Source organism: Spinacia oleracea, chromosome 6 (assembly GCF_020520425.1).
Source record: "Spinacia oleracea cultivar Varoflay chromosome 6, BTI_SOV_V1, whole genome shotgun sequence".
Lineage (NCBI taxonomy): Eukaryota > Viridiplantae > Streptophyta > Magnoliopsida > Caryophyllales > Amaranthaceae > Spinacia > Spinacia oleracea.
The window spans coordinates 83101933-83123276 of record NC_079492.1 but is presented as its reverse complement, the minus strand read 5'-3'; the positions used below and the strand labels follow the sequence as shown (position 1 = coordinate 83123276).

The window sequence follows — 21344 nt, the reverse complement described above, 5'->3', positions numbered from 1 at the left end:
TATAAATGAGAATGTTTCTGAAGCCTTGGCATCTTTGGAAGTTAGTGTCCAGGAGCCGGTTCTTATGGAGATTGATATTGGGGCAGCGCAGAAGACTGTGGGGGTGGATCCTGCGAACATTGCTCTCTACAAGACTTTATTTGATGATCCGGAAGAACTAGAGTAGTGTAGTTCTTGCTAGGGTGTAGGTGCCCTTTATTTATTTCAGTTGCGTTTGTTTTTATTCCTAGCACTTTGTTTTCCTTCTTATTATTTCTCAATAAAGATGTATTTTTATTTTCCATTTTCATTTATTTTTATTTCTCCTCTTTTTATGTATTTTATATGTCTAACACTTTTTGCACAAAGGATATATTTTTTTTTTATTAGACCGAATCCTTGGTAAGGATTGCCTACGTATCTTGTCAGAATCAGGTCGCGCGTAGTTCTAGCTTTAGAATAAGGTCTAGTATGCCGGATTTCGGTAGATATGCCCTGAGGTGGAAATATATTACTTGATCGGTCAAATGAGTGAAGTATTATCTTTATTTTCATCTGCCGTTCTCTTTTTTTTTTTTTGCCATAGGTCGCGTAAAATTCGATTAATTTGTATAGCTATATTCTCGGTAAACCTATTTGGATACGTACTGTACCCCCCAAGTGTTCGTTATTTTTCCGTTGTGTGCGGATAAAATGACGAGCACTTTCGAAAAAGAAAACTTTTGGCAGGCAGAGAGTTTCAACGCCCAGGCTGGGGCGTCAGAAATTTCGGCGCCCAGCCCTGGGCGCTGAAAATGACTTGGGCGGTCAATTTTTGACGCTTTGCTTCACATGTTCTTGCGTTTATTTCTATTTCTTTTTTTTTGTGCCTTGATATTTTGCTCGTATTTAAAGTTAATTTTGAGGCTATTTTGGAGGCTTTTTTGACTGTTAGCGTGAAATGCATTTTTGTCCGGATTAATTTTTTCTATTGGTGACTCGAAACAGTTTTGAAAATGGAGTTAGGGTGCGGAAGTTATGAAGACCTTTGTGTGGTCTTTGGAGGTGGGTTGTTAGTGAAGGGTATGATGGAATCTATGTTTTATGAATTTTTTTTTTTTTTTGGTAACATTTGTATTGTTTTGGATTTTGATTTCCTTTGATTTTGGGTTGCATGGATTGGCTCTTATGATGACACTGGTTGGCTTTTTAGGTTTTGGGGATATGAATGGGATAGTGTGGTTTATTTTGTGGGTTTCGGGAATTGGTTCCCATGGCACTATTTCAAAACCGAGTGGGCTTTGTTTGTTGGGCCTAGAGTGGGCCGCCTCTTTATTTTTGTATTTTGCAAGTACATTTGGTGCTTATTTAATGTTAGAATAAAATTTTTATGAGAAATATTACGCCTTTATTAATTCGGAAAGTAAGGAAAACACACTGAAATGAAATTGACCTATATTCTAAGGGGCCTTAGGACCATCTAAAGTCTCTATTTTTTTTTTCTATCAATCTAAAGAACTAGTAGGCGCTTTTTACTAATGGTGCTCTATGTGGCTCAAGCCTGGGGTTTAGTCTCATAAAACTTCGGTCCTTCACCGGTACTCATCTTGAATTCCATTCCTTTTGCATTTACCCACTGATATGTCTTCACCCATCCGTTCTCGACCCCTTCTAGTGTTGATGCAGGAGAGATTAACCGGGTTGGATCGAAACCTTCATCTTGTAAAGCTAGGGTAGTCATCACAGTCTCGTTCTCCATAGGCCTCGATTCGTTGAACAATGTCCATAGAGCCTGGTTGTCCAATATTTCAGCTGTTTTGGTCTTGGTGAGGTGGGGTGCCTCATCCAAAGTATGACAGTCATGGAAAATTCCAGATCTGGGCCAAGTTTCAGCAAAGAGGTCCTGGCCCGATACTTGAGACAGGTAAACATCTTCAGCATCATCATCCCACACACTGCACACTTCTCTCTCGATTTGATCCATAGGGACCATGGTGAGTGGTGCACCTTGGGGCGTAATATACGCCGTAGGGTCAAAGTTCATATTTTCTGGTTGGTCAAGAGAGATGTGACAAGAACCGAGTGGGCTCTTGTTGTTGTTGGATTTGCCAACGTTGGGGAGAGGTGTTATTTCATCCTCTATCATATCCTGGATTGTGTTTTTTAGATTCCAGCAGTTTTCAGTATCATGCCCATTCCCTTGATGGAACTTGCAGTAAGTACCTTCGACCCAATATTTTCTTTTGACAGGAGGGTCACGGGTGGGGCCTAAGGTCTCAACTTTCCTTGAGTGGTTATTCTTTCAAACGCTTGTACCAAAGTCGACCCGAGTGGGGCAAACTTTCGGTCCCGGACCCATCTTCCAGGGCTTCTTCGGGCGGGATGCTCTTCTACAGCATGGACTTCTTGGGCTTGGGATGTGTTACCCCGATTATAGGTGTTGTTCTTATATGTGGGTTTGCTTTGTATGGTTTTGGCGAGGTCGTCCTCGATCTTTATTCCCACATCATAAACTCTTTTGAAAGTGTCAAGTCCCAAGTATCTAAGATGTGGTTTGTAAATTGGGTCCAGGTTGTCAATGAATTTTTGGACTAATTCGGTTTCAGCAGGCCAAATGACCAGTAATGCAAAATGTTTGGCTTGCGCAGCCGCTAAGGATTCGTTTTCCATTTTCATTTGGTTCATGAGTAGGGTCATTTGGGCCATTTGGTTCTCTAGCTCTTCTATAGACATGTTTGAGGGTGTGAATCGAGGTTGGGGAAGCGGAGATCCTTGAAATGAGGGATGACGGACGGAACCTGGAGTTACTAAACCTTGCTTCGGTGATGTAGCTTCGAGACGCACTAACCTTTGATTTTCAGATCGGCACCAAGTGGCAGGACCAGCCCACTGCATAAGATAAGATAAAGTTTAGGTTCCCAAAGTTTCAAGCATTACTCTCTAAATTGGTTTTTCGCTCTTTCTTTTGTCGGTACACTTCTTGGTTTTTTTTTATTTTGGTCATTCTTTGGATTTTCGAAACACTTGCCCATGTGACATTCATAGTTATTAGCACGTTCGGTTTTGGTGCCGGGTATTGTCGTCGTAGGAGGCCTAACAACGACACAAAGAGTTATTAATTTTATGCGAGTCGCTTTTGAAATCGAGTGCTTTTCTTACGCCCTCTTAGAAATTCTTTTTATGAACATTTTTTGCGCTACGTATTTTCCTTTCGCGCGGGCACCTAAGGCTGCTGCGCCTGACCGGAAGGCCAAGCAGCAACTTCAGCGCCCAGCGAGGGGCGTGAGAAATTGTGGCGCCCAGCCAGGGGCGCATTTGCGTAACAGCGATTGTGGGATTCGTTACAGGCCATCCCGAGCGTCGCTAATTTTTGTGGCGATCATTCGGGTTTGCGGAACACGTGTTTTCGTATAACTCTTTGGCAAATTAGTTTATGAATGTTTGGGCAATTTTTAAGGTCGTTGGTTTTCTAGGATAGTTTGTCGCACACAATCACATATTTCGCTACACATAACTACATTACAAACATGGATTTGAAAATTAAATATTGCACGTAGTTTATGATAGGCTTCTATGGGTAGTTTATTTGCGCTTGGCTTGGTACCGCTTCTATCGTAGATCCAACACATGCCCCGGTCGAGGTAGTGTCTTCAACAGACGAATTTCGCCCAAGAGGCCAACCCGCACGTGCAAGCCAAGGGGGCATGCAGGCGAGAGGGACCTAATGAGCGAGCTATTGGGTTCGGGATAGGTGTACTACCTGCACAAGTACCGAGTGGGAAATATGCACGGCGTATGCACCCCCCTATTGGCGGAAAAAGGTATCCTGAGTCCCAACTCGCGAGGGAGCCGAGATTCGTTATGCGGTTCTGCCCGTTCACATTAATATGCTGATTTTCAGGTCGTCCCAACTTGATTGGGAAATAAACGCGGGGTAGGATCGTTTCACCCTTCGGCTATTTTGATTACCTACAAGCACGAGTATTTCCTTCACTATCCCCAGTGGAGTCGCCACTGTGAGGGGGTCGAAAAAGCACGAGGCTAATGCGTGACCTCGTCCCTCGTGGGTGTGACGATTCTTTTTATTCAATCAAGTGTAATTGGATTTCCTGTGAGTTTACACCCAATTGACTAGTAATATAGGAGTCGCCATTCAGTTTTTAACGACAATGAGAAAAACTGACAAAACCCGGTTATCGTGACATAAAGGGAGTGCAATTATGTTTGACCACGACGGCCGTAGGTTCCCTTGTGATCCCTGGTGTGGGGATCTCTCAACATACACCCGCAAGGTAGAGATTGAGGGTTCGGGGGACTATAACTACCGAGAGGAGTACTTCGCTCGTCGATAACTCCAGAGGCAAGATATCCTTACTAGTTTAGCATAAATAATTGAAGGGGCATGCGTTAACTATTAAACTAATCTGAGTTGATTTTAGCAATATGCAACATATAATACTAATTCAATCGTGATTATCTGATTTAAATAGCATTAAGGGACCTAGCATGATAATCCGATTTCCCAAAAATATTATATTTGTTAGGCGTGATAGAACATCAGATTAGGTTAGTTTAGCAGTTCATAAAAAGGGCGAGGAAAGCAGTTAAATCATCGAAAAGTGACACATTACGACGCACCCTTGAGAGGTGCGTCACGGTTCTCAGAAAACTAACCACTTTGACTTTGCTATTTCTCCTTTTTATTTAACGAATCTCAATTATGGGACAGGATACGTTCTGTTCGATTTATGGATCGATTGCGACAGAACGCGTGAACAATTTCGCAGCGAGAGGCTTAGGCTAAGGGTTGGAGTCAATACTCATAATATAATTATGTGTTGTGTGTTCTTTTCACGTCGAATTTAGGGGTCTATTTATAGGGAAGAGTTCGTGGAAAGATAGAATTGCAGAGTTCTAATCCACAAAGAATTAGGCAAAAACACGTCCCAGGTATTTTCAGCGCCCAGGGCTGGGCGTCAAAGATTTCGGCGCCCAGCTCTGGGCGTTGAAAATAGGATCCAGGCAATTTCAGCGCCCAGGGCTGGGCGTTGAAATTGCTGTTTGGGCCGTTTCTTTGTCAGATTCGGATTCCCGAAATCCGTAGAGTTTGAGATTTAATCGAGTCTTTTAGCGCGTATCAATTTTATGACGGAATGCGTCTGGGCCCGTTACGAACTCTAGGCTCGTTAGGATTTTAATTAATACGTAACTCTTATTTCCGAATCATATTAGGAATAGGATTCTCGCAGTTTTCTATCTCATTTAGGATTTATGTTGGAATGCAACACCTAATTCTGACAGGTTTCTATCCTTTATGATTTGCCACTTTTAGAAGCTACCTTTTACGGAAGTTACTATTTTTAGCAGGTTTCCATAAATAGCAGGTTTCGGGTGAAATGAAATGGGGAATCGAGATTCGTTTATTTTATAGGAGATGCGTTGTCCAGTGGAGATTTATGCTTTCATCATCGAACCTTTCCCTTTCGGGAATGGGGGACAAAAGTAGGTGTCTACAGGAGGCTATAAAAGTAGTTATTGGGCGTACTATGAATCAAAGTGAGTGTTCATAGATTGCAAGAATGGATTGTCCTCCTATCTTTGATAGGATATGGTGTTGTTGTGTAACAAGGCCTCTCGGAGAGTTAGATACTGTAAAATGCAAGGCCGTGCTCAGAATGGTTAAGGCTTAACCTTCTGCAAAACTTTAACGGTTGAGCTCTGTAATCCGAGAAACACTTCCGGACCTAATAAGGATGGCTTGGATCTTACCTTATGTTCAGTGAGTAACACTAAGTGACAAAGGAATGTGGATGCACACTTGTCTGAATGACAATTGGGAGATTGAAGGAAATATGTCCTTCACCCAAGGTGCATTAAGTCTAATACCAAAGGTTCAGATTAATTGCGAACAGTTAATTCAGTGAGATCATGTGATCGGAACAGCTAGCTGGAGCAATGCTTCCGATTAGTGAGTTCTAATGGATATTGAACTCACAGCTTACTCTTGACTAAACCTACAAGGTCACACCAATGACACGTAACAGATCAACGGATTAAATGAATCAGAAATTCATTTAATAGCCTTTCGGGATTTAAGTTGGAAACGTATTATACGATACGACCTTGCATCGGAATCGTATATCGTATCGCGAATATTCGTAAGCTAGGCGAGAAGAATAAATCGTATCGTACGACGGTGATTCTTCGTATACGAAACGATAAATAATATATCGGAAATATATTTAATCGCGAATACGAGGAGCGGCCCACGAGCCGAGTGCACGAAGCACTCAAGGCCCATGGGCGCGCGCACGACTAGGCGAGCAAGCAAAGCAAACGCAGCAGCAGCGAGGCCCTTGTGGCGCGGGGCTGTGCGCGTGCGTGCGGGCCGAGACCACGACACAGCAGCAGCGCGGCCCACGGCCCACTGGCTGTGCTTGTCCGTGTGTTTGGCGTGCGGGCTTGCTAGCCGGCCTTGCCTCATGGCTTGGTCGGTTACTAAGGTTATGTAAATAACCTTATAACCTGTTTTCCAACTTAGGACAATCATAACACAATACACACAACCCTAGGAGAAAACAGAGAACCCTAATTCTCTTTGTGCCTCCATAGAGTGTTCATCCCAAAAGGCAAAGTATCTTGATCGATTGTCTAAGCTACGATAATCAAGACGGATCTGATCGTGTCGGTGAACCAAGTAGAGGAACGACAAGTGGAGTTCTTTGTTCGTGTTCGTTGACAGATTATTGTGGAAAACACGCTTCGAATGTAAGTTTGCTTAATCTGTGCTTTATACATGTTTCCTGGCTTTGGTGATTGTTTCCGCACATGTTAGTATGTTTAACTGTAATCCCCTACAGATGGTTCACCCTTTACAACCGTCGGGGATATAAGACGGTAGTGGGTAAGACCTCTAGCTGGGTTTGGTGGAGGAAGAAGTGGTATGTTGTTCGAATGGAGGACGTCTCCTTTTCAAGGCGTCTTTCTACATGGAACCAACGGCCCCGTTATTTTTCTAGGGATGACGCCTTCCCCCGTCTTTCGTCAAGGGGTTGAGGGCTCATAAAGCCCTTGTTTCAGGCCGAGATGTATCGGCTGTCTTCAAAGAGCCATGCATGGGTGCGTAATGCTTGACTTCCCCATGTAGGCCAGTTTACCAACATAGTTTTCCTTTCGGCCGTCGGTCTTTGTCCCTATTTAAGTAGAGGTAGTTTTCCATAGACTTTCATTCAACACCTTTGTTCTTTTTCTTCTACTAACTCTCTTGGTTCTGTAGATTCTGCCATTGATCGTTTATCCTCCGAGGACAAAGGCGTTGTGGACGTACCCAGTTGGCTGTCCGAGGTGTATACTGGGGACATTCTCAAGGCCGTGGAGGCCAAGAAGAAGGACTCCTCCAAGAAGTCCGATGAGGGTTCCTCTGGCGACATTGCCAAGGTATGTTTTTTGCCTTTAATATGCCTCTGTATTCCTTTCAGATTTTGACTTGGCTGTTACTTGTTACATTTTTCGGCAGCCCACTTCGTTAGCTACGAAGAAGCGTCCTGCGTCTTCGACGGTGGCTCCCAAGCCAAAGGGGCCCTTCTTTAAGAAGATGAGTACTTCCGTCGCTGGCAAAACCATCTGCTCCTCTGGCTGGGGGAGAGGTTCCTGATATATGCGTTTTATATAGAGTTTTCACCCCCGTCCCTTAGTACTTTTATGTATCAAACGTGCTCTTAGGAGCCGTTTCTAGTACTAATGTGTGCTATTGAGTGTGCCTTGAGTTTCAGGTTTGATTATGAGAAATTGGTCGTTTTAGACCCGTTTCATTGTTGATCAAGGCCACTAGATGAGTCCGAGAAGTTCGGGACTTCCATCGTCGACTTTCGGGAGCCTTAGATGCTTATGGTTGAGCCCCGGGAGTTAGACTTGGCGATACGGGCGAGATACATTGAAGATTGCAAATCGCCCTGGAAGCTGAGGGCGAAATGCAACCATCGGGCGGAATTATAAACAAGCCAAGTTCATCAACGCGCGCCCGATCGGGCGCAGCTCGCCCGATTCGTATCGGGCGGTCAATCTGGAGGCTTTGTGGAGATTTCTCAATCCGCCCGATCGGGCGGATTTTGGCCCGATCGGGCCGACTATCGAGTGATTCGCCCGATCGGGCGAAGCGTCGCCCGATCGGGCGACGCCAACCTCCAGCAGTTTTTCGCGTTTTTAATTCCGTTTTTAGGCCTTATTTTGGCAAAACTATATAAGCAAACTTGTTTTATTTTTTAGGGATATCTTATTTTCGAGCACTAAACCCTTAGTTTATTTTTCTAAGTTTTATTTCCTCTCTACATTAATTCAAACACTTAGTTCGATTTATAAAAAAACACAAGCTTTCAATTTCCATTGTTCGAGAATTAGGTATTGCTTCTTACTTTAATTTATTCTATTGCTTTGATCATGTTTTCCATTATGTTAATCGCTTTGTTATTAGTTATCATGAGTGAGTAGTTTAATTTCTAGGGTTTAGGGGATCCATGAATGCATGATTGGGATTATATGTGGACTTGATTATTTGATTGATTGATTATAATTTCTATAGCTTATTATTATTGCTCGTCAATTCTGTTCGGACGGACTATTTTGATTTGAGTTTGATTAACCTTAGATTATGCGCCGAGAGGTATAAATCTGATGTTTTTGGTCTGTGGCTATTAGATGGGAATTATTTCTAGTACGTAGCGAGAGCCCGCTAGTTGTTCTATCCTAAGGAATTCATAAGATTCGAGAGATGCATGTTTTCCTAGTTATGATTGTTAATTAATTGTTATTGTCTGTTGTCCAATCCCGGTCTGCATTTGTGGTGAACCGCTGCCCTAGATACCCTTAATATTGTTATATTCCAGTTTGATTATTTGCCTTAGCTTAATATACAAACCAATCCAATTCTTTGTTACCAGTAGTCTAGATTAGTTAATTAATAGTAGAAAGAACATTGTTTCCCTGTGGATACGATCCCTGTTTCCCTTGCTATATTTTTAGTTGGTGAACGTTAGGTTTATCTTTGATAGGAGTGCGATTTAGCCTGTCAAATTTTGGCGCCGTTGCCGGGGAAACGGTTTTATTTTCCGTTATTAATTGTTTTTCTAGATTATTGTTTGTCACTTCTCAAGGGACTCTCGTTCCTTGAGACCGGATCTCACGACTGTTTTCTAGTTCTTGCTTGTTTATGCCCAGGACTGTCCCTACCAGCGATCTGACTTCGTTCGATCCTGAACCTGAACGGACCTTTCGTAGACGGCGTAGATTCGTTGAACAGTTGAGAGACTATTCTGACTCTGAATCCGACCATCTGATTAGCAATCTATTCCATACAGATTCAGAGATGGGTGACCAAGCACCACCACCCCCACTTGTGCCAAGGCTTACAGACTATTCTAAACCAAGTCTGTCTATGCTTCCCAAGGCAATCATGCCTTCCATTGCGGTCGAGAATTTCAAGATTGAACCCCAACTGATAAACATGATCGAGAGACACCAATTCGGTGGGGAAAAGGGTGAAGATCCCAATCTCCACATTCAGTCTTTCATTCAGTATTGTGCCACCATTAAGCAGAAGAATTTAACACCGGAGCAGACTGTGGAGATACTCTTTCCATTTTCATTGAGTGGGAAGGCCAAGCTATGGATTAACAGTCTCAACCGCGCAGCTATGAAAATCACCGATTGGAATTCTTTGGCCTTCGCATTCTATGTTAAATATTTCCCACCTGAGAAGACAGCTCGTCTGAGGGGTCAGATATTAGGTATCTCTCAACAAGTAGATGAGAGTTTGTTCGAAGTTTGGGAGAGATTCAAGGACTTGCAAAGAGAGTGCCCACACCATGGTTTAGATGACTGGTTCCTGGTTCAGCAGTTCTACAATGGTCTGGGTAATGAATCTAGGTGTCTTTTGGATTCAGCTGCCAGTGGGAGATTTATGCAACTGGAGGTGCCTAGAGCTTTGGAGGTGATTGAGGAGATGGCCATCCATAGTGCCCAATATGGGAATCCCAGAGGTTTTGCCGACCGAGGTGTTAAGCATGAGATGAATTCTATTGAACAGCTTACTGCTCAGCTAACTGCCCTACATCACAAGCTCGACAATATACAGATCGCATCTTCCCAATCTTCCCAATCCACCCAACATGCTAGTGTCGCTGCAATGAGTGCCCAATCTGCTAATGTCTGTAATAGTTGTGGGATGCAGGGCCATTATGCACAGGTATGCCGAAGCTCCATCGAACAATGCAATGCATTCCAGTCCTACAAGAAGAACAATCCGTATTCCAACTCATACAATGAGGGGTATAAAAACAACCCCCTATTATCATATAGGAGTACTAATGTTCAGAACCCCCACCAGATTCAACACCCTCCACCACCACAACAACCCTACCAACCGCGGAGCAACTACAACTCGCAACCTAGTGGATCACCTGGCTTACCACCACAACCTCAACCCACACAACCTGATCCCATGCTTGTACAGATGAGGAATATGATGTTGGAATTGCAGAAATCTCTAAGCGAAAAGGATGCCAAAATCGATGCCCTCACCGCTCATAACAAGATCATGGATAAACAGTTGGCACAAATGGCTACCGCTCTTGCAGAGAGACCCAAAGGTCAACTCCCTTCACAGCCTGTGACCAGAGAGACTGTAAATGCTGTCACTCTGCGGAGTGGATATGAGTATGATGGGCCACCTATGACTATAGAGGAAGGGGTTGAAGTATCTGTTAGTGGTGTTGTGCCAAGAGAAAGTGAGAAGGTGGTCAAGGATAAGGAAGCTGACACAGGGGTTGAGAAGAAAGTTGAGATACAAGTTCCACCTATCAAACTTCCCTTCCCTCATCGTCAGCTAAAGAAAAAGCTAGACAAGCAGTTTGGTAAGTTCTTAGAAGTGGTAAAGAATCTGCAGGTAACAGTCCCTTTCACTGAATTAATTACTCAAGTACCTGCATATGCTAAATACATGAAAGACATCTTGACTAGGAAGAGAGCATTTAGTGAGGTGGAGACTGTTGCATTTACTGAGGAGTGCAGTGCCTTACTACAAAATAAGTCTCCACCCAAGTTGAAGGACCCCGGGAGTTTCTCTATCCCGTGTAATATTGGCAACCTTTTTATTGACAAAGCCTTATGTGATTTAGGTGCCAGTGTTAGTGTCATGCCCCTGTCTGTATGTACTAAGTTGAACATGGGTGATTTAAAAGTTACCAACATAACTCTGCAAATGGCCGATAGATCTGTAAAATACCCCCTAGGTGTCTTAGAAGATGTGCCTGTTAGAGTAGGTAAATTCTTTATTCCTGTTGATTTTGTTGTTTTAGACATGGAAGAGGATAGGCAAATTCCTATTATTTTAGGTCGGCCTTTCCTACACACTGCGGGGGCAATCATAGATGTCAAGAATGGCAAGTTGACGCTAAATGTGGGAGATGATAAGGTTACTTTCAATTTAACCCATGTTTCTAAGAACCCTATGGTAGAGGAGTCATGTTTTGGAGTCAATATTTCTAATGATTATTTTAATACCGAATTGACTCATACTAACTCTAATAACTCCTCGGAAAAAGCACATGTTTCAAATTGTCTTGCAGGTGGAGGTGATCGGAGTATACACTCTTCGGCATGGGTTCGAAAGAAGGGACGGATTGATGATGCCACGACCCAAGGGGCCGAAAGTTCTGTAAACGGTGGACATCGTATTCACGATCGGGGTCGTGATCTGTCACTTCCCGCACCACACAGCTCATCCAAGGTAATCGATGTGACACCAGGTGGCACCATCTTTGGTGCCCCCATTCGATGAGCTGTCGTGGCTCTCATCCCTTTCATGTCTATTGTCTGCGCATAAACGGAGATTGTGTAATGGGGACATTACATCAATCTCATAGGGGATGAGTATTTCATTATCCATTTATTGCCTTAGTAGTATAAGCTTGATTGTTGATTCTAATTTTTGTGTGTTTAGTTAGTATTTTCCATTACCTACGTGTGTTTAAGTATTTCTATTACCTACGTGTGTTTAAGTATTGTTTTTGGTGTTAGTGAGGCGAGAAGAGGGCATTACGCTGTTTGGGTGTTTCTTAATGTGCAGGCCTAAAGCCCCAAGTTCGAGAAAGTGAAATTAAGCTCAAGGCCAAGCACACTGTAAATCGCCCGATGCGGATCGGGCGAGCTGCACCTGATCGGGCGCGCACGGATGATTTTCATAAAGCTTATTTCTGCCCGATCGGGCGCAGCATGCCCGATCGAGCGGACTGGCGAGTGGAATGCTCGATCGGGCGATTTTATATTGCCCGATCGGGCGGTCTAGCGAGTGGAATGCCCGATCGGGCGAAATTATTTTGCCCGATCGGGCGGTTGAGGAAAATTCGTGGAAAAGTCAAGGAGGAATTCTGGGCAGAAAAAGTCAAGAAAAGAGGAAATCGCAAATCGCCCGATCCGGATCGGGCGAGCTGCGCCCGATCGGGCGTGTACGGATCAGAAGAAAAGGATCGCAAACCGCCCGATCGGGCGGAATGTCGCCCGATCGGGCGAGATGCGATTTCAGCGACAAGTACACGGTTTCTTCTTTCTTTCTTCACTTCTTCTTCATCTTCAACCTAACTCTCTCTCTCTTCCTCCATTAAACCCCAACCTCAAAAAAACTTCCAACCACCATATCTCCCTCAATTCTCCACCAAATTCAACAAAATTTTCATCAAAATCATCCCCTCATCATCCTCTACAACCTACACCTAATCGATTTAAGTTTTCACTCATCCCCACAAAATCCCCAAATTCACCCAAAAAACTCAAAAAACTCAAAAATTCAGATTTTTCATCAATGGCAAATAGACCACAAAGAAAATGCACGAGGGTACCAAGAAATCAACATGAGGCTTCCACAAGCCGAGCTCGGGAACCGACACCACCACCTCCACCACCGCAATTCGAGCCCGACACGGATTTTCCGGATGTCATCTTTATTACGGAGGAGCAACGAGCACGATTCATTTACCTCAAATTGAGGGAGGTAATCCCTACTCGCTTTATATGTCAAAAATCATTGCATGAAATGGGAATTGAGCGTGATGTAAAACGTGTTTTTGTTGGTGTTGGTATGAGTAGCATGTATGGTATGCTCCGTCTCACATTTAGGCGGTTGACTCTAGAATTTTTGAGTAGTTTTAATATTCGTAGGGATGGTTATCGAACCGTGTCATCGGTTCAATTTCGTGTCATGAACCGAACCTACACCATGAGCTTATCTGATTTTGGTAGGATTTTTGGATTGTCTACCACATATAGTAGGAAACCCAAGGAGACTCACAATAACTGTACCATGTGGGGAAAGCTTACGGGCAATGATAATCCCGGGAGTATGCAACATTTGCATGCTTCCAAGATTCAACACCCGGTACCCATTGTCTTTTACAGGTTCCTAGGATTTACTATCTTTGGTAGGGATGAGACCCAGAACATTAGAAGTACGGAGCTAGAGATCCTAGGTGGCTACGTTTCCGAAGGAGAGGAGAGCTACAAAATGAACCTCGCACATCACATGGCCTCTCAATTTTACTCCATAGCCACCTCCACACATACTACCAAGATTACCATTGGTGGGTTGATCACCCACATAGCCATGGCCACGGCCAATTTTACTGAGGTTAACCAGATCCCAGTTCTGGGTAGCAACTTGCTTGATTTGGCTTATTTTGCTGGACTCCGTAGGCTGCAGGGGGAGCACGGGTTATTTAGGCCGGGAGCCATGTACTGGATGTTCGAGGGAAACAGGCTTTTCACCTTGCCTGACCCTCAGGGCCGCACTAGTTTCAGACCCGGTCAGGCTCATTATCTATTTGTTGGATTTGAGCGAGAGCCTCAGCCTGACCCCCAGCCTCAGCCTGACCCTCAGCCAGAGCCCCATCAGTACCAGCCAGAGCCTCGCACCTACTTCAGGAGGGGGCGTCGAGACACGGGGAGGCCCCAGAGTGGCCCGGTAGTTCATGAGGATCAGGGGTCCATTGATGAGAGGTTGAGCAGACTTGAGCTCGGGTTCCGGGAGTTCGCAGCTGATCACCAGAGGACCATGTTCCCATTTTATGATCAGTATGCCAGGCAGGGCTATATTGCCCCAGATTACGAGCACCCTACCTGGTTTACCTATCCCGCGGAGGGATATGGAGCTCCGGGTTCTATGGGCACCTTCACACCCACCCAGTACGGAGGGTGGGGAGCGGGTCCTAGTGGGCATGCTGGCCGAGATGATGGTGATGATGATGGTGATGATGGCCAAGGCCATCAGTGATGCCGAGATGATGTTGATGATGAGGTTCGATACCCTTGAGCCAATGAGGACATTGTCTGATTTGGTTTGGGGGGGGGGGGGGGTTTCACACTACTTGTACATTGTAGGTATGTCTTTCTTTTATTATTGAATTTCTTTATTTTGGTGTGTTTATTTTGGTGTGTTTAATGCTTTCTAGATTAGTTTATTGCTTTGAAAAAAAAAAAAATACAAAAATACGTTCCGATGAATACAAAACCATGCTTCCCTGTGCCCCTTGATTGTAAACTGTTTTGAGTCTTGGTTTTTGATGACGAGTATTGCTGATTTGTTAACCATGATTTGAGATCCGATTATTTTGATGCCTTGACATGAGTCAACTCTGACCAACTCCTTGTGGACTTGGTGCTTGACTAGTCGACTTGGTTAGGATGTGTGATAGCTTCCTGGTGTGCCATTGATTTTGAGTATTGGTTTGCAACTATTAGTAATGTTTTATGACTCATATACATGCACATTGTGGAGGACGAAGGCATTTTTCTGTTTAGGTAGCCTTCAGATGAATCTAGATACATTTGTTCCCTCCTTTTCTACCCATGTTGTTGCTTGTGCCCCTTTATTCGGTGACTAGCCATATTACAAGCCCATGAAAGCCCCATTGGTTACTAGTCCCAAGCCTAGCTTGGGGGAGCTAATAGTAAGTGAGGTGAGGGAGTTGTAGTGTTTTTAGTTTTGAGCACAAAGTGAGTGTTGAAAAGGAAATAAGGGAGTCCTTCTTATCCTGTTGTTGTTTGAAAAAGAGAAAAAAAATAATGAAGAGTGAAAGAGATGAGAAGAATAGAAATATGATGGTTTCCAAAGAAAAAAAAAAAAAAGGAAATTGAAAAAAAAAAAAAAAAAAGAAAAAAAAAAATTCATTACTCTCAGAAAAATTCAAAGCATTGTTACACTCAAGTATTGTAATTTCTTATCTTTATGAGTGATTGATTTTAATTGTGAAAGAAAGGCAATAAAGTATAGTGTGGTTTGTTTGTTGTTTCATCATGTGTTGAGTGGGAAGTTGTGGTTGCGGTCGTCATTTGTGGTTGACCATGGTTTTGCTAGGATTTATGCTCCCCAAAGCCAAGGCTTTAAGCTCACGTTTTACCCAAATTTACCGCACCTCTACCTAAGCCTATCATTACAAGCTTTGAAGACCTTCCGACCTTTGTGCATAGAGTCATATTAATGTGAAAGTAGTTGTTTATCAATGCAAGTTATGACATGACACATTCCGAGTCGACTACTAGGTTGAGTGCATGTTTTTCTAGACACACGATTGTTGTGAGTTGGGAGGGCATTGTACACATATATGTTGGGAGGGGAGCTAACGGGTACATTTTTTATCCGCCACATAAATGAGTGACGAGTGTGTGAGCACTAGTCTTGAATTCCATTGTACACTTGTGGTTCGCTTTGCGTGACGATCGTTGAGGTGGATTAGCGGTTGGATGGATTTGATTGGTTGGAATTGATGCATGCTTGTTGGATTTTGCCTTGAATCGTATCCATTGTTTTAAGATGTGTTTGGGGTGAAGTTGATTTATGTATTCATCGATGATTTCTTTTCTTAGGGACAAGCAAAGATCTAGCTTGGGGGAGTTTGATATATGCGTTTTATATAGAGTTTTCACCCCCGTCCCTTAGTACTTTTATGTATCAAACGTGCTCTTAGGAGCCGTTTCTAGTACTAATGTGTGCTATTGAGTGTGCCTTGAGTTTCAGGTTTGATTATGAGAAATTGGTCGTTTTAGACCCGTTTCATTGTTGATCAAGGCCACTAGATGAGTCCGAGAAGTTCGGGACTTCCATCGTCGACTTTCGGGAGCCTTAGATGCTTATGGTTGAGCCCCAGGAGTTAGACTTGGCGATACGGGCGAGATACATTGAAGATTGCAAATCGCCCTGGAAGCTGAGGGCGAAATGCAACCATCGGGCGGAATTATAAACAAGCCAAGTTCATCAACGCGCGCCCGATCGGGCGCAGCTCGCCCGATTCGGATCGGGCGGTCAATCTGGAGGCTTTGTGGAGATTTCGCAATCCGCCCGATCGGGCGGATTTTGGCCCGATCGGGCCGACTATCGAGTGATTCGCCCGATCGGGCGAAGCGTCGCCCGATCGGGCGACGCCAACCTCCAGCAGTTTTTCGCGTTTTTAATTCCGTTTTTAGGCCTTATATATTTTGGCAAAACTATATAAGCAAACTTGTTTTATTTTTTAGGGATATCTTATTTTCGAGCACTAAACCCTTAGTTTATTTTTCTAAGTTTTATTTCCTCTCTACATTAATTCAAACACTTAGTTCGATTTATAAAAAAACACAAGCTTTCAATTTCCATTGTTCGAGAATTAGGTATTGCTTCTTACTTTAATTTATTCTATTGCTTTGATCATGTTTTCCATTATGTTAATCGCTTTGTTATTAGTTATCATGAGTGAGTAGTTTAATTTCTAGGGTTTAGGGGATCCATGAATGCATGATTGGGATTATATGTGGACTTGATTATTTGATTGATTGATTATAATTTCTATAGCTTATTATTATTGCTCGTCAATTCTGTTCGGCCGGACTATTTTGATTTGAGTTTGATTAACCTTAGATTATGCGCCGAGAGGTATAAATCTGATGTTTTTGGTCTGTGGCTATTAGATGGGAATTATTTCTAGTACGTAGCGAGAGCCCGCTAGTTGTTCTATCCTAAGGAATTCATAAGATTCGAGAGATGCATGTTTTCCTAGTTATGATTGTTAATTAATTGTTATTGTCTGTTGTCCAATCCCGGTCTGCATTTGTGGTGAACCGCTACCCTAGATTCCCTTAATATTGTTATATTCCAGTTTGATTATTTGCCTTAGCTTAATATACAAACCAATCCAATTCTTTGTTACCAGTAGTCTAGATTAGTTAATTAATAGTAGAAAGAACATTGTTTCCCTGTGGATACGATCCCTGCTTCCCTTGCTATATTTTTAGTTGGTGAACGTTAGGTTTATCTTTGATAGGAGTGCGATTTAGCCTGTCAGTTCCCCCTTCCCAAGCGTCTATCCCTCCGCCTGAGCACAAGGAAGTCTCTCCCCAGGTGGGCACCGAAGGAGATTCCGCTGCCAGGGCGGCTGCTGACGAGGTAGCGACCGACCGGCTAATGCTGCTAGGGCCACCACCTCGTCCAAGGAGGACAAGAGTAAGGGCAAGGCGGCTGACGCTCCTTCTGCCGATGATGCTTCCATGCCTCCTCCGGCTCCGTCGATTGGTTAGTGTTTCTACATTTTAATTTGTCACGACAACTCGGTATTTGCATGGTGTTTGATATCTTGACATTGATTTAGTTGATATGTTCAAACGGATGTGGCGTGCTGAGGTGGCGAACATCCCCCCATCTGACGGTTTTAGCTCAGAGGCGAAGGATAAGATCCTTTTGGACGTCTATACGGCCATTCCTGAGGAGTATGTGAGGTCTCTTCCCGGGATTGACTTGGGGTTGGTTGGGTCCATTCAGTCCCTCGTACTTGATGTGAGACACTTATTCATGGTCTTCCCTTTTTTTTTTATACTCTATTTTTGGTTTCGGCAGCTCTTCATCCGCTGTGCTGAGAGTAGGCACTACCGCTTCGATATGCATGAAGAGATGCTCAAGCATAAGGACTAGATTGAGAATCATGTGAAGTATGCTGAGAGGACAACCAGATTGATCAACGTGGACGCGGATAAGAAGCTTAAGTCCAAGAAGGACACTCTGAAGAAGGCTGAGGAGGACGCCTAGAATTATGAAAAGAAATTGCTGGAGCATGAGGAGAGGCTGGCCGTGCTGAGAAAGGAGTATTCCTCCGTCTCGGAGCGGGTGACAAATTTCTCGTCCAAAGTGAACGCCTTAGAGGGTCAGCTTAAGGCTATGCAGGGTGAGATTGAAGCCGTGCGCATAGAGGCAGCGAGTTCTTTCAAATTAGGCGAAGAGTCCATTTTGGAGAATGCTCGAAGGGCGTGGGATCAGTCTATGGATCGGAAGGACTTTTCCTGGTTTAAACGTCGTATCTCCTACCAGATGGCCGTCTCGACGGCTAGACGCCTAGGCCTAGATCCCCCTGAGTTCGTTAGCGACGGGGAGGATGAGGACATGGAGGAGGAAGAAGTGAACTCCCCTGAAGGCCAAGACGTCCAGGACGGGAGTTCCACCGCCCCTCATCCTTGAGCAGCCTTTTATGTAATTGGTTTGTATGGCGCCGTGGGAGTTTGTAATAACTTTGATGCCTTTTGGCATTTATTTGTGTTGGTTTGTTTGCGCCATGAGCGCATGTATAAAATTTTTGTGCCTTCGTGCACTTGTTTTATTTTAATTCCATTTCAGCTTGTTACTGATTTCTTAGGAATTCTTTATGGGTCCATTTGGTGGAAGGGAACCTCAGTGTTTTAGGTGATTAGCCTAATTTGAGGCGCTAATCTAGGCCACTTCTCAGGCCGTCAATCGATTAGTCTTCTTTTTTTTAGACGCCTTCCAAGGAGGAGGCGTCATGTTGAATATCTGCTCTTGTTGAGTCTTTTTTCGGACGCCTTCCAAAGAGGAGGCATCATGTTAAGTGTCTGCTCTTGTTGAGTCTTTTGTGTTTTTGTTAGTACAAGGTATTTTTAGGGTCGTCGTTTATTTAGTAAATATTGACGCCATCATTTGGAGTTTGTTTTCTTGTGGGGTTCTCCACCCCTTAGAGTTTCTAAAGGGTTTTACTAAGACTTGTATTTGTCAGATAAGAAAACATTTATTTTACTAAGTTGCAAACTAAATTCACCGCGTCATAGGCGGGCATTTACATGCCGTTTTGTAGGGTCTAGCACAATAGTTAGGCCGTTTTGGAGGCTCTTGGTACAATAGTTAACCTAATGACATTCTATTTTCAGCCACTTTCCTCAATCGCGACCGTTTCTGTTTTGGCTGGTTTACTCTCCTTGGCGGCTATCAGTTCGTCCTCATGCTTTCTTTTGCCTCTGGCTTCGGCAGAATCTTGCTTCCATGCTGACGGGTTGGGGGTCGTAAGGTAGCAGTATGGTGCCTATCGCCCCATCATTGCACACAAACTTCAAAAGCATCAGATGGGTGACGACTACAGCTTTAATCTTGTTCAAGGTGGGTCGTCCCAAGATGACATTATATACTGTTAAGTCCTTAACAATCAGGAAGTCCACCTCCATCTTCCGTCCATTTTTCCTATCCCCAATTCAAACCGGCAGGGTGATGACGCCCACAGGGTGTATAATGCTCCCTCCGAAACCAATGATGGGGTAGTGAATACTTTCCATGGTTTTGGGATCATGTGCTTGGCGATTGAGGCATTCCAGGCTCATTATGTCGGACGAACTTCCCGTGTCTATTAGAATGCGTTTTACCCTCGTGTTGGATATCTTGAATTCGACCACAAGAGGATCATCATGCGGAGTGGCTATTCGTCCACCATCCGACTCACATATCTCTATCCGTGGGAATGGATCCAGAGGTGACTTTGCTGACAGCATTACCTGCCCCAGGCGGCGAGCATAATCTTTCTGTCCCCTCATGGTGGGTCCTCCGGCGGCTGGTCCTCCAGATATGACGGCTACAAACCCCCCTTCGTTGTGCTGTCCCTCCGTAGGTGAGGCAGGTGACTTGTTCTTTTTGTATTGGTTTTTTCCAAAGCCGTGAGAATTCTTCTGTAAGTAGTTCTTAAGGTGTCCTTTGGAGGCTAGGTCTTCTAGAGCCCTTTTCAAGCTTCTACAGTTCTTAGTTTCATGTCCTATGTCTTCATGGAACTGACAATATAACTTTGGATCTCGACTCTCAGCAGGAGATTTCATGGGGAAAGGCCGTTCAAGGTCAAACCTGGTTCCAACGTCTTTCAGCATCGTGAGAAGGTCTGTGTTATACTCAAAATATTCTCTTTCCTGTGGACGTTCTCTCTTGTGCCCAGGAGAGTTGGTATCATGCTCTTTTGAGAGGGCCCATGTGCCATTTACTCGCGGGGATTTTCGGTCCATTTTATCTTTCTTTCCTGAGGAATCTGTTGTTTCTCTAATCCTTCCCTCCTTTGACGCGCTGCATATTCCTGTTGCATGGATAAATTCTTCGGCCTCGTCCAAGACTTCGGCCATAGTCCTCACGCTTTTCTTGACCAGGTCAAACTTAAAGGATCCTTTCTTCAACCCTCTGATAAAATTATCAAAAGAGACGCCATCGGGCAAGTATGGGATATGTCCCTCCTCTAGGTTGAAATGCTTCACATAGCTTCTTAGTGATTCATCTTTCCCCTGTTGGATTCGTCCCAAATGCATGCTTGTTTTCCTTTCTTCCTTGTGTGCCATGAACCTTGTGGAGAACATAGTTTGTAGTTCGTTGAAAGAGGCGATTGACCCTGGGGGTAGTCGTTCAAACCACTTAGATGCCACTCCTTTGAGAGTGGCCGGGAAATATTTGCACCAAGTACCTTCGTTGGTTCCTTGAACATACATGTGATGACGGTATGCGACTAAGTGCATATCAGGATCGGTGGTCCCGTCATAGGCTTCAATGGTAGGAGTTTTTACCTTGGGTTCTTTCGGGGAGTTCATGATCTCCTCGGAAAAGGGGGTACTCATGTGCCTAAGCGTCAGATTATTAAACCCTTGCTGAATGTGGTAAGTTGGTTCACGGCGGTTGGTTAGCAGGCGGGGGCGCAAGCTTACCCTGTTGGGTGTCATCTGAGTCTGTCCTCGGGTAGAGGGGTTAAATGGAGGATCTTCCATCACAGGGGTGGACCCAGTGTCCGATAGTTCAGATTCAGCTTCATAGTGTTCTTGATGCCTTGAGGCGGGCCGGAAGACGGCTGGTGGGCTTCCCCTAGACGGTGGTCGTATGACCTGGTCCCTTCGAGGTAAGAAAGTTGGGGGATCGCGGCCGATCCCCGAGCGTTCAGGCATAGGGCTGACTTCCCGGCTAGCTTGTGGACGAGAGCCCTCTCCAGCCCTCCATACATTGGATCTAAGTGGCATTCTGTTTATCCGATTGACGCCTAGGCTGAGGGGTCCCTGTGGAGCCGTCCTCTCGGTGCTGT

At 44.3% G+C, this 21344-nt stretch overlaps 1 non-coding gene across 1 annotated transcript; it reads right to left on the bottom strand.

The window, feature by feature from the left end:
- Window positions 1-9718: 9718 nt before the first annotated feature.
- LOC130464513 (small nucleolar RNA R71) lies at window positions 9719-9825 on the bottom strand. The gene has a single exon (XR_008924917.1). It is a non-coding gene; the product is annotated as a small nucleolar RNA R71 (small nucleolar RNA).
- Between the last annotated feature and the right edge of the window lie 11519 nt (window positions 9826-21344).